The 14,918-nt window shown below is 33.4% G+C and overlaps 1 protein-coding gene across 2 annotated transcripts in view; it reads left to right on the forward strand.

Annotated features, from left to right (window-relative positions):
- Window positions 1-2,264: 2,264 nt before the first annotated feature.
- The window catches only part of LOC105248612, a 277,209-nt gene continuing 264,555 nt past the window's right edge, over window positions 2,265-14,918 (forward strand). For both annotated transcript variants that reach the window (XM_025409500.1, XM_025409506.1), the window contains exon 1: window positions 2,265-3,266. The gene's annotated coding sequence lies outside the window, so the exon portion shown is untranslated. The remainder of the gene's footprint in view (window positions 3,267-14,918) is intronic.

The following is a 14,918-nucleotide window of genomic DNA, read 5'->3' on the forward strand; positions in this document are numbered from 1 at the left end:
GGGATTCATAATCGCGCCCGAAAACGCCTAGAAATCTATTTTACGTCGAGATAACCACCGGTCATTTTTGCATCGCGAGGTGATTTTTTATTATAATTGTGATAGATACGCATGCACATTAAAAGTCACTATGATTAATAATACTAGAATTAGTTGTATAATTAATAATAATTAAAAATAATAATAAAAATGATTAAAATTAATAATAATAAAATAGAGAGAAGATGTCATAATTGATTAATTTTATTTTCTTAATTATAATTTATTTTCTTAGTTACAAAATATTTAATATTATATATTTTACGATTTTTAATATTATTTTGAATATAAAACACTAAGATTACATAATATTTAAGGACAAAATCAAAGATATTTAATTCTGATATAATCATATATATTTTGTCAATTTTAATTATGTATATTTTATATATATTTTAATTATATATCATTTCTTCCGAAATATTGGAAGAAATTATGTCATATGCGACGAGAAGAATCGAAACTGGAGGCCAGAATATCGATAGAAACATCTAGTGCGTAGATGGAAGTGACAAGACGGAGTTAAGGACGTAATAACAATATAATCGTCGAATGAATTATTCATCGCATAGTTAACTCGTATTGTTGTGTCAGAAAAGTTTCCGATTGCGCAGCGAGCAATCGGTAGACACGCACACGTAATTAGATTCCCACTGATCATTCCGTGAAAAGTGTGGACCGGCGCCCGAGGCATGACGGATGCCTACGTGGATACGCACGTGCGTGCCACCGCTCGGAACAGCTGATCGTGCCCGAGTCGGCCGAGAAAGAGAGGGAAAGATAACACCGTTCGAAAAAAAGGAAATAAAAACGGTAATGGTACGTTTGTTCGAGCAAAGTGAAATGGAACAAATATCCATAATGGTGTGAAATTAGCACTGATCATAATAATTCAATAACAAACTGTATATGTATAAATATATATAAATCTTTATGAAAGAAAAACTTACTTGTTTCGAAGAAGATCGATCAGTCACTAGATCTAGTTGTATTCTCAGGTCCAGCGTCGAAATTCTTCAATTATGACGAAATATTTACGAGTCCTTAACCTTGTACAGAGAAAAATGTATACTGTATTCAAGTAAATATTATTTATTTTAAGTATATCATAAGTTTACCACAAGCGTTAAATTTAATTGAATATATTCTGAATTTTAGTAAGTGTAGTATTTTAGTCAAGAATATTAAATTAAAACAAAAATTTGGTTTGCTTACTACAAGAGTTGACGTAAAGTAAATTTGATTTTTCTTTGATACAACTTTATAATATTCTTGAAGAGAAAATAAATTCTTCTTTTGAGTACATGATAATGAGATTTTCTAACTCTTGTGATGAGTATATTTTAAGATTATTATCAAGAATATATTCTTTGTTGAAGAAAACTATTACTTAAAAAAAGAAAAATAAACTGAGTAATCGTTTTTCTTGGCAGTAGAATGATATTTTTCTCTGTGTGAGACGTAAACAATCGCGCGCGTATGTTTGACGTAGACACTTTACCGATACCCTAATTTATTATAAAATTATTCGTATATACTTTCGGAAAAATCATTTGCGTACTTTCCTTCACGTGTGACGCACTGGCAATTTAAATAGAGTCGAAATAAAAAAAATACAAACAGAGAACTAACGTGTCCGCGTGCGGCAAAATATTTACGAATCTACTCCAAGTGTATACTATATCGCGAATATATGTTTCAATCAAGGACACAAAGAATATAACACACGTACCATTATATTATTGTAAAGATAGATTGATAATAAAATCATTTATGATTATATGTATTTAATAAACAATAATATATAATTATTCACGATAATATCTAACATCGTTAAAATAAAGTGCAGCACTTCAGACGCGAAGGTGTAAGAAAAATATCAATTTCATTCATATATGTGACATACATTACGTCGATGAATTAAACGGAGCACGCACAATCTTCGATTCCAGTCTTCTTAGAAAGAAGCGGAGATAAGGATTCTCAATGAAGTTTGGCGCGGAACGGGGCAGGAGAGGAAGCGGTGTGCGGTCGCATAGCGTGCGAGCGGGACGGACTTCAGTCCGCGGAAGAGAGAGAGAGAGAGAGAGAAAGAAAGACGTGCGCGCGACGATGGGCGCCGCGGGAGCGACAGAGACGGAGCGACTCCCGTGACTGGCTCGGCCGAGCAGTAAGCGTGCCGAGCATGCGCACGCCCCTGTCGCGTCTCAGTCTCGCCGCGGCGGTCGCGGGAGTCGGTCGTATTTCGTGTCGCTGGTTCGCTTCGAGCGCGTCGAGCGGAAATTTCGATCCCGCGCTGCGTTTCGCAAGTGTGTCCGCTGTCGAGGAAGCGGCCAGAGGTCAAGGACGAGAAAAGCGAGGTCGTTTTCCGAGAAAAGCGAGTCCGAGTGGAGGCGAGTGTCTTTCCGGTTTTTCCCTCTCGCCCGAATACACGCGGAATTAAATCGAAAGTGACGCATTCGCGGGCCCCTTCGGGTCGCGGGTGACCGAAATTCAGTCAGAATTTGCGCGAGTTGGCCGATTCTCGCGCGTACGTCGGGAAACTTTGCGGGAACGAGCCACTCGTATCCATGGCGACAATCAACAAGTGTGGCGGAGTAACGGTCGCAGCCACGTGACACGTTGCGAGGTGTATACAACGCGGATAGACAACCCTTGGAACCGCGATTCTCGATATTCGTCCTCGAACTCGCGTGCGAGAGGCTTCTCCTCGTGTCTTGCTGTCAAAATAAAACGAGAAGTGTCCAGGATGATGTGAAAATTCGACCGATAGAAGTGGAAATCAAAGTGCGCCCGACTTCAGAGCCTTCCGGTGTGAACTGAATTTGTCGCCAGGACGATCGGACGAGTCGACATTTCGTAAACAACGTTGTCGACGTTGGAGGGAAGTATTTCCAAGGTATCTCCAGAGTACGCGAGTCGTTTGTTTCGAGGAGGACGTTGCTCGGGATTTCGCGGAAGTGAAGTTGGCTGGAGTTTCGCGGAAAGTGAAGCGCGCCGGAAACGCGCGCAAAACCTGCCTCGAGAGAGGAAGAACGGCCGTGGTGATATAATCGCGGGATCTCGTGAAAGAGAGAAGACCGGCCGCGGTGGCTGGCGGGTTTTCTTGTGTTCGTGTCGCGCCGACGTTTGTTGACAAGTGAATTTCAACGTCGGCCGCTCTCCGAGAACACGTGGATGCGTACCATCGTTTCGTCGCCTGGAACGTTCGCTGGAGGAGTCCTCGGGTAAGTGTGCTGTCTCTCTCTACTATCAATAGTTACATTGTACCTATCGATGACGATGGAAAATTAATGGAGGAAAATTTTCTGCTCTTTGTTGACGAGGTCAAAGACAAAATGTCAAGGACAAAATGTTTCGCGTTTCGGGATATCAAGAATAAATATCTATAATTTTTCATTTGGAGATAATTGTAATTTTGTTAAATTTTCCTTCATTTGCATGTTTATTTTCAAGGCATCGAGTATATTACGTAAATGTTATTCTGCATTTTTGCATCTTATAGATTATTGATCTCTGAATGATTAATTTAAATTAATCAATTATATAAAAAATATTTTGTATTTTGTCTTAAGAATTTATTATTAATTTATTATTAATTCTTGATTAATTTGACATTATATTGTTGACAAACTATAAAATATTTTTACTGAATAAAATAAATTTTATTACGCACATGCGTACATTGCAATAATTTTGTCGATATATAGACATAAATGTAGAAAATATATCGATGCAAGCATTAAAGTATGAATGCGAATAATCGTTTATGGCTAACTGATTAATATTGCGATCTGCAATAAAGTACATAATTTAAATAATCTGTTTTTTTCTACTTGACACGCAATTCAATGACGTCAATGACAAAGTCATTTATATTATATTCCCGATAAAGAAATAAGTTCTAAAAATCTAGGAAATTATTCATTGACATAAAGATGCGTTATGATTATTAAATAATCTTATTTATCGCGAGGCGAAATTTAAACAAATTCCTATATACTATCGATAAAGGAATAATGGCTATAAGAAATCAGAAAATTATTCGTTGGCATAAGTGATGCCGATATAATTTTGAATTGTTTTATTTACATAAATTATTATATTATTTATATATATATTATTTATATAAATATTTATATTATAAATTATTATACATTTATATATATATATATATATATATTATTTATATAAATATTTATCTAATTCTATCTCTAAAAAATCAAATAAAATTGCGAAATTTAAATAACGAAGTAGAACTGGTCGCTGGAATTACTTGTAAATAATAATAGCGTGACGTAACAAACGAGAATCTTTCTCCTTTGTACCGCTACTGTAATCGGTGCCGGTGCCGTGTGTCGTGTATAATAAGACTAAAACGATACGGCGAGATCGTTAGATCGTAGACTGCCGATCGCTCGATCATCCAATTAAACGCGACAACCGATCGCGAATCGCGCGGTGATATCGTCGATTACACGGCCGCGTAACCGGAAGCTGGGCGCGTTGTTTACAGGAGAAAATCCTCGCTAACATCTCGGATGTATATCTCGAGCTAGAGCATATCTGGGCGTCGCGACGCACCGCGACGCATGACACGTAATCGTTCGATTTATCGTAGATCGGTTATCTCGCCGGAAAGAGGGAGAGTCGCTCAACCAAGCATTGATCCTCGGAGATCCTGATTACGATTCCACTCCATACCTCAGTGACATCACCGTGAAATCATCATCTTCTTGGAATGCGCCGTCGATTAAATCTACGTGTGTCTAGGTCTGCTCGCTTCTCATGAAAACAATTTTTTTTTCTCGTGCGTTTTTTTTCCATTCGCCATTTTCGATTCAAGAGGCAAATATTTTGCCGATGATGTTCCACAGCAGTATTATAGTGAAATATTCTTCGGAATATTTATAATTCGGAATATTTATAATATTTATAATACGCTCAATTTATAATTTTTTAATTTTGTCATTAATGAGAAAATGTCTTGAGAAGATGTTTTAATATTCTTAATTATAATCTTGTTTATTTAATATAAAAAAATTTTAAGTCTTATTGATATAAGACTCAATTAAGTCTTATATCAATTTCCTTGTTATATAAATTCGCTTGAGATTTCATTCCTTGTTATATAAATTCGGCTTTTTCATTCGCTAATTTAGAAGGCAAATATTTCGATAATGATGTTTCACTGTAATATTGCATTGGAATATATTTTCCAGAATATTTATAATATATGCAATTTATAATTATTTAATTTTATTGAGAATATCCCTCTAGCATTTAATGTTAAGTTCGAATTAAATCTTATAGCAACTTCACTCGTTGTTACAAATTATTAATTATTCATAAATTATAAATTCGTTTGGGATATTGATTATGATATCACGGAAGAAATAAATGACTCATGTTAATGAAATAACAACTGATGTTTTATGAATCTGAGCTCCTCATTCAACACGTCTTTGAATCAATATTGCAACACTGAAAATTATGAATGTTTGAACGTGCATTAAAAGAAAGAGTATTTATTTATGCCTATTTCATAATATCATCGCTGGTGTGGATAGACGATAACAACCGCGGGCGATCGCCGAGTCTTATTTTGCACGTGATTAGTATATAGCATGAGGATGTATGGCACTCGAAATAATGACACTAATATTTGAATAACAATTTTAATTTATCGTGCAGTGAGAAAGAATGACAAGGCGTCGCGTGCAGATACGTCAGCTTGTGTCATTTATATTGAAAAATTTATTGAACAACATTTACTGTAAAAATTATTCTATAAAAATTATTCTACAAAATTCAAATTTTCCAGGAAATAGGTACAACTTTGGTGAAAAAATTAAAAAAAATATAATAAATTGTTTTTTAATCTACGTGCAAAAAAAAATAAATTATAATAATATACATATAATACTCGCAATAAGAAAATGTATAATAATAATACTGATTGCTCGCGCTTATGTATACAATTGCTATGATTGCATTCTTCGCAGAAATCGCAACGTGGCAATTTACACGAAATAAACAGTCATGGCATGGATGGTAAATAGTAATGCGATTGCGAAACTAAAAGCTTCAGGTTATATTGATAATAGCAACGTTCCGTTTCCTTAATTCTAAGCGGGAGGGCGAGTTATTTCTGCTAGTCGGATCACAGCAGAGAGAGCTCTCTTTTCCACACGATGTAACTAAGATTTCTATTTTACGTGATGAAACATTTGCCATAAATTGATGTTTGTCATTAAAATTAAGAGCTTAAAATTATAATTAAATTATATTCAAAATTTTTTATAAGCAATACACACAAAATATTCTTATTTTATGAGGTTACACATACACATAAGTAATTGTCGCATATAAACAGCATTCATTTTTTAACGAGTATTAATTTCTTAATTATTATAATTGTAATAATTATTGCAATAAATATCATAATAAATATTGTGATAATTATTATATTTACTGCATATTAATTAGAATATTTTAATTACTTAATAATGACAATCATTATTAAATATGTTTTATGGAAAGATGCATATAAATGTAAATACATATAAATAAATATATATAACTATATCTAAATATGATGTTCTATAATAGCAATTTTAAAGTATATATATATATATATATATATATATATATATATATATATACTCGTATATATATATTAATATTTTTCAAATTAAACTTTAAATTTGACAATTTTATTCGCGCGCACGAGATTATATAAAATACGGTTTTGATAATGCAAAGTACAATCGTAAATATAGCACTTTTAATTAAATATAGTATATTTTCCTTCAGAGATAAAAAGATGACGAATTCAAGGGCCATATACAGACCCTGGTATTATAAATAATAAAATAAAATCTTATTGTATCATTCGAAGTACATGAGATATCACACTGACTTGTCAATGACGTTTATCAATCAATTGAATAAACATCATTACTTCTCCTGAGAACTAGAAGAGAGAAAGAGAAAGAGATAGTTCTACGGATATCTATTCTTCACATATATGTGAAAGCCTATCGGTTGCGATAAGATTTCGTCTATTATTTTTGAAACCGAACGCGCTCGTAAGTTTATATAAACAGGCGCAGCAGAATTTCTTCGATTTTCAAACGGCAATATAAAAAAATGTAGGGGGATCGTTGAGCATTTATTAAGAATGATCGCTAATTATTAATTACGCGAGCACGCGCACGCGCACACACACACACACACACACATGTATACGTGGCAATTGTTTTACGAAATTTATTACGGAAGAATGACGACGCGCTTTCCTTTGTTCGCCAAGACGAGCGACAAGGGCTATGACTCCTTTACCGCAAGTTCCCAAGCAAACACGTGGTCAGCACGTGTGCCTGCTCTTCCGAAAAGCTCCTATACTTTACGATTGATATTTTAACGGAAGTGCGTTCTCCGTTTACTTTAACTATTGCCTTTTATGAATCAGCATATTCTTGAAGGTTGAAAAATATGGATATGATATGAATTCATTTTATTTTATTATAGAAATATTTTATGCGTGTTAAAAAATTCGAAAAATTGCAGTATTGAAAGTGATAATTAATTATATCATTTATTTAAAAAATCATTTCTAAATTTTTAATTATATCATTTATTACAAAAGATCATTTACAAATTTTTCTTTTCCAAAATCATTGTTTTGGAATGTTGTTGGATTGGTTGTTGATATAAAAATGCGCATGATTTAAAGAGATTATTAAAATAATATAACATAATGCTATAAATTGATCACTAGAATCACTAATAGTCTCGAATCATAGTCGTTGCTCTTTAATGCATTTTAATATTCAAGACTATATTATATTTAATATTTTAAGACACTGTAAACGAATCATAAAGTCTAGCGCGTGCAATTTCCATATATTGAAAATTTTTAATTTTATTTATCATACATTACACATAGAGATGGAAAAGAAAAATCTCTACATCAGACTCTCTGCTATATGTGCAGGATTAATTGCGTCGTCAGTAATTCTCTGACTTCTCCTCGCTTCCTTCTTGATCCTTCAACTTTTACGCGCCGTCCGTAGAGTCGCTCGTGCCTCCTCGGCCCCCTCCCCTTTCTTCCCTCCCTCTCGCATGATTTACATCCCGCATTTATGACGCAACGTAAAACCGCGTGAAACTTTCCGCGAGCCAACCCGGGACGCGAACTGACGCCGGGAGCGCTCTTCTCCTCGCGCTTCTTTAAATGCCTGTATATCTCGGTGGGTGATGTGTGAAATATTTATGCGCGATCCGGGCTTTATTCGTCGGACTCGGAGCGCCGCAAGGAGCGCAGCGGTAAATGCGTTTGTATCTTCGAGTAAAATTGCGAGGAAAACGAAGGGGAGCTCTCTCTAGGACTTAACTTCGCGCTTGAAACGCGCCGAAGTAAACGGTTTCTAACGTGGGAATTTTTCCCGCATTTCCATCCCGCCTCGCTTCAAGATAGCGGAAGATGATAAAGCGCGGCTGCAGATTTACGCAGGCGAAATTTTCGCGCGAATAGAAAACGTTAATGGCGCGATCGCGCGTGGGAATTTAATTTCCTTTGCCGTTCGCCGCTTTAATGACCGGTACTTATTGTGTCATTGGGTCATATTTCTCGAGGAATTATGATTATGCCGTGCAGCTTCGTTGAAATCAATATTTTATATTTTATTATTATATTATTTTATTTATATATATTTTATTTATTATATATTTTAGTTATATTATTTTAATAATCTTTTTAAATCATGCGCATGCATTTTTATATCAACAACCAAAACAACGATTTTCGAAAATAAAAATTTGTAAATGATCTTTTGTAATAAATGATATAATTAAAAATTTATAAAAGATTTTTTAAATAAATGATATAATTAATTATCATTTTCAATATTATAATTTTTCGAAATTTTTAATACACAAAATATCCCGCGCTGTATGGGTTGTCCCTCCCAACGAAGGACGGCCCTAAAAACGGAATTACTGTCGACGGAATAATCGAAATAACACGAGGAATAATCTTATAATCCTTTAGGTAGGGCTTCGAAAAAAGAATTTACGTCAATGTTCGCAAGGAGTAAAGGGTTTTAAAATAATATCTTCCTTTGCAAGTTATATATTAATTTCGAAAAAATTTTTTTTTATCTTTACATGTGCGATTTTTGTATTTTATTTTATTATAAAAAGATTTCTTTGTACAAATCTCGGTGTCTCTCTTCTTTTTTTTCTCTTGAAAAAACGGCCACAACCTAGAATTACATTGCGTTAGCATTGATAACAATCAGGAAGCGTCGAGGAGCTACTGAGTCAATCGCAGTGGCTGCGAGTGAAGTAAAGAAAATCAACAGAGAGATATAAAGAGGGAGGAGCATCTACCGATCGAATCGTGATTTAAATATGCAAATGGGCCCGTCGATCTACCCGACCAGCTCACGCACGTGACGCACACACGTGGACGAGGCGCACCAGCCTCGTTACGTGTTGCTCGGCGCACAATCGACGATCGAGGAAATCGAAAGCAATTACAGCCAATTAAAGAGGGGCTATTGTCACTGCCGATAAGAGCGTCACTCGTGCGTGAAATCGAGTTAGGGCGGAAGAGTTAAAAATCGAAACGCAAAGTGCGTGCCGGTTACGGAAATATTTCTCTCTGTCTGTGATGGAAACAGCGGAAAACGCGGGTGGTCTTTCGCCGATAGAGCTGATGATAAAACTTGCGCGATAAAACAGACTTCGACGTCGCGTAAATTCTTAGGCGCGAGCACGAGATCGAGAGACGATCCTCGGATACGATGTTGACTCGATCTCATCCATCGATGCATTTCGAATTCCAAATAATGTGTAAAACTCGAAAAATATTGAACATAGTTACAGTATATTTATTGCAACTGATTTCAATATATCGATTTATTAATACATTAATAAATAAAATTTAACAATTGATACGTATCGTAAAACTTTTTTTATTACAAACAAGAAAATTTTGAATTAAAAATTGAATATATATTAATACTGATATAATTATTATTTCATAAATTATAAATAAATAAGTTAAAAATATCCCGATATAAACAGTAGATTTATTTTATCAAGGCGATTAAAGAGTTACATCAAGAAGTCATTGATAGCCGATTGATAGTTGATATCGCCTCGGAAGATTTCTCACTTCGGATATGGATTAAGTTCTCTGAAATTGTTTGCAAAGATTTAATGGATTACATTAAGCATGTCCTTTATTGCCAGCCTGTTAGCAAGGATATTTGTTCGTGATTAATTATACATATTTATCAACTTTTTCGAAAAAAATATATAATCAAATTTGCAACGGTTCCTCGTAACGTTCATAGAATCGATTCTATAGAATCGATTCTATAGAATCGATTCTAATATTCACTCATTGTTATTATATGTCATAGCTTACGATTTCTGATTAAATAATTTGAAGTCTATGCTCTATTAATTGCCTTCGTTTTGATTGGTATCTTTTTAGTATATATTTATTATTCGTACATATTTATTATTTCAGTATATAATTTTTTATTTGACATTTTATTAAAGCCGCAAATTTCATCTTTGGTTAAATATTCTATTACAAGTTTATCGATGACCTTTTGTAGTGTTTCTAAAAATACTAATGATTATGACCATATTATCTTATTTGCATGTAGCTTAAAATAACATATTATTCTCATAACGTTTTACGCGATATTTTGGCATTTTTCTCCATTAAGATTTATTATTACACAAACATATATCTTGTAGCATTCGCGACCCGTATCTTGAGTATTACATCACTTTATGACTAATATTTATTACATATCACGAATACTTTTAGTAATTTACATATGATCTATGAGCATTTGCAACACGTAATTTGTTTTTAACTTTTTTTTATGTCACGCGGAAAGAATGTTATATAAATAGAATATAAATTATATATAAATTTCTTTCTCTCATCGCGATAGGTTTGTAGACAAAAGAAAATATAAATGGTAAGCATCTTTACTGTAATTTATTCAAGAAACATTCGCTGTTGATCAATTCGTAGAAAGTTGATCTCGCGGGCTATCAAAAACGATGTTTAGAATACATGGAATTAACGACCATAAAATTGCGACGTAAGAAACGCTCATAAAATTTATCATATGTTATTTGAATATGGATGCAAGATTGATTGGAATGATTGTAGCATTAAAATATATTTAATCATGAATTTTTATAATTGCTATAAATTTCTTTTATATAAATATAAACATTTAACTCTAAATTTTAAACATAAGAAGCGATAATTATTAAAGAGAAAAAGAAGAGAAATTACTTTTAATAATAAATTATTGACGTGCACATATCATTGATGTTTAGTCTAGTGTCACATTTTGCTAAATAAATAGAGCTAAATAATTAGATAAATCTAATAAATTAGAATCTAAATAATTAGAATGTAAAGAGCGAAGAAATAAAAATGGCATAAAAAGATATAAAAAAAAGAAAGAATTCAAGAACGCGCTTTGTAGAAGGAATTAACTGGGCGTTCAAGCGTAACAAAAAGAAGTTTTACCATTTATCTATGGCACTGAGTCACGATGTCACAAAAACAGTCCGTCTCGTTTTAATCGGGCGACGAGTCAGTGAGCGATGAATCGCGCGGACAACAAGGAGCGAGGGATCTTCTGTAAGGATCATTGATACATCTTTCTTTTTCGCTATCCGCGGCCCCCTCTCTCCCTTGCTCGTCCTTTATATATCGGAATCGACCGCGTGTAAAACCAGTTCTACGACTTGGGGATAGCGAGAGGATAAAGTACCTTATAGCTCGTGTACTCGCGACTGTTTCAGAGCAAAATGGATCATACGGATCACGCTTCGTTATATTTTTTTCCCTGGTCTTCTTTATTATTATTCTCATTATGAAATAAGTATTTGACGTCTATTATGCCTGCTTGAAATTTGCCATTTTTTTATAACATCTTTTTTAAATGTACAATTTTTTTCAATAACCTGCTTTTTATTACTGATTTATACAAATAAAAATGAGGAGAATTAAAATATATTCATCGATCTTGTTTAATTTATACGAATTTTACCTATAAACGTGTAATGTGCATGTTTGTCGAAAGAGATGCAAATACATAACAAAGAAACTCTTCGATTTTGAATTTAAATAAACATATTTAATTTGACATTTAAAATCCTCTGAATTTAAGGATGTTATTTTGAGTATGAGAAATTGTGTGGAATATTACAATTTGATTTTAGCCACAGCGCAGAGATGTATTTTTTAATATTTATTGCGTTTTTACTGAAATATTCCGAATTTTGTTAATCGAAATGATTAACTTTTGGCAGAGAATTTCGTCTTGTGACAGATACATGGCTAACTTCATTGAATTATATTTAATATCTTTTTAACCAGTTAGTACTTGTATAATATTATTTAACTAAATATTTCCTCTGTATCTAAACTTTTGCAAATTTTAAACAAATTCTGAATATTATTTCCATGTGTTTTTGTCATTTGAATCGACGTGGTTATACGTTTCCTATAAGAACACATGTTAATTCAGTTCAAATTAAAAGCCTTATAACTTGTGAACGCTTTAGTGAATCGATTTTTATCGATCGAAAATTATACTAAAGATTCTAAACATATGTAAAGATATTCTGTACAATTTTCATTAAATTCTCAATATTTTGAAAATACATAGAGAAAATATATACTGTATTCAAGTAAATATTATTTATTTTAAGTATATCATAAGTTTGTATATCCGCAAATATATCATAAGTTTATCAAATAATATTATACAAGCATTAAATTTAATTGAATATATTCTGAATTTTAGTAAATGCAGTATTTTAGTCAAGAATATTAAATTAAAACAAAAATTTGGTTTGCTTACTACAAGAATTGACGTAAACTACATTTGATTTTTCTTTGATACAACTTTACAATATTCTTGAAGAGAAAATAAATTCTTCTTTCGAGTACATGATAATGAGACTTTCTAACACTTGTGATGAGTATATTTTAAGATTATCATCAAGAATATATTCTTTGTTGAAGAAAACTATTACTTAAAAAAAGAAAAATAAACTGAGTAATCGCTTTTCTTGGCAGTAGAATGATATTTTTCTCCGTGTAGGTACAAAACACTCTTAAAAAAGGAGAATGCAATATGACGTTAATAAACGAACCAATACGAAGTTAATTGGTTAAAAACTCGCATGTTGTAAGACGGATATATCGCAGAGAGGTACCGTATTTTATCTGAATAAATTTAATCAGCTGAGCGCAAAAATGGCGGAACACGGTGAACCGACCGGGAATTACATTCGATTTAATTTCGCGTGCATCACGATTTTAATGTAATTCACATTTATGGCGTTTATATCGCGGGATTCGAGCGACGTTGGCCGCCGCGCGTCGCGACAAGATATCATAATTCTAAGTTCTATGACCCGTATATACAAGTATATCGGCGCTGCACTTTCGCGATCCTTTCGCGCAGGGATCGAGACGGTAGATAAGGGCCCCTCACAATGTAAAGCAACCTTTTCCCTGACGCGATCCGGAGCCCGTGGAAGCAGCGAGTCGGACGATCTCCGCGGATAACCGACGGCCGTCAGTGAAGTAGAAGTACAAGATTCTTGCCGTTCAAAATGCAACGAGCCATCGCGGTAGAAACACGACCACCGCGCGAGTTATTTGCCGCCGCTCGAATGCCACGATGCAATCATTGCTGAAGAAGCACGACCACCGAGCGATCGTATTAACCGCATGACGGGAAAAGCGCGGCAGTCCGCGACTTTGGGGAAAGTTGTTAGCCTTTCGTCGCGATCCTACGAAGGAAAAAGGAAAGAGTCTACAGGGTGTCTCAGGGGAAGTCGCTCGAGTTAATCAGCTGTCATTTTTTTTGTTTATAGAGTGCGCAGGAAGTGACATATCTTTTGATAGGATATCTAACATTTTTATTGACATGTGGATAAAGACAATCTTAGTGATATGGTATATGGATACAAGTAATCTTAATGACATAGTGTATGTTCGAGTCAAGTTTCTTTTTTGGAAATTGTAAACAATTTTTAAAGATACCTTAATATCTTGCACATTAAAAAAATTGATTATTAACTTCGACGTAAAATTAACGTACAATCTATATGTTATTATTTTTAGAACGTTTTCATGTGGTACATTTATGTCAACTTTATAACTTAACATTTTTTATGTCTTCTAGAAATGGAATATTATTTTTAACATAATCATTTTAACAATCAACATGTCTCAAAGTCAGTTTAATATTCTAAGAAAAGTGAATCTTCAAATAACTTTGACATATCAAGATAATCAAATATATTTTGATGGAGAACATTTATTTACATGGATAAATACAATATTGAAAATATTTTTATCATTTAATAAATGTTTATAAAAAATAATCTTAATGATATAGTATATTTTTAGTATAGTATATTTTCGAGCCAAGTCTCTTTTGAAAACTGTTCCAAAAATTTATGTAACTTTTTTTTTTAATATGCTAATCATCACAAAGGAGACTTGATACACAGTATAAAATAAAATGTTAATCATAACATTTTTCACATGTCCCGTGTATATTTCGAGAGCTTTTGGTTCAACTGAAATTATTATTGTTATCTAAAAAAAAAACTCTGTTCTATAGTTTTTATATTTACTTTAAATCGTCAGCTTGTGAATGTTTTTAATAATTAACGATTCTAATTCTGTGCATTGGAATTCGAGATTCACGCCCGTGTGTCCCTTCTTGACATCGCTTAAACAAACATCACGTCCGATTCGAGATACATGGTATCCTTATTCTCTCGTGGACGTTGCAACGACG

This window comes from Camponotus floridanus, unplaced genomic scaffold (genome assembly GCF_003227725.1).
Source record: "Camponotus floridanus strain SB8 unplaced genomic scaffold, Cflo_v7.5 scaffold10, whole genome shotgun sequence".
NCBI classification, from domain to species: Eukaryota; Metazoa; Arthropoda; class Insecta; order Hymenoptera; family Formicidae; genus Camponotus; species Camponotus floridanus.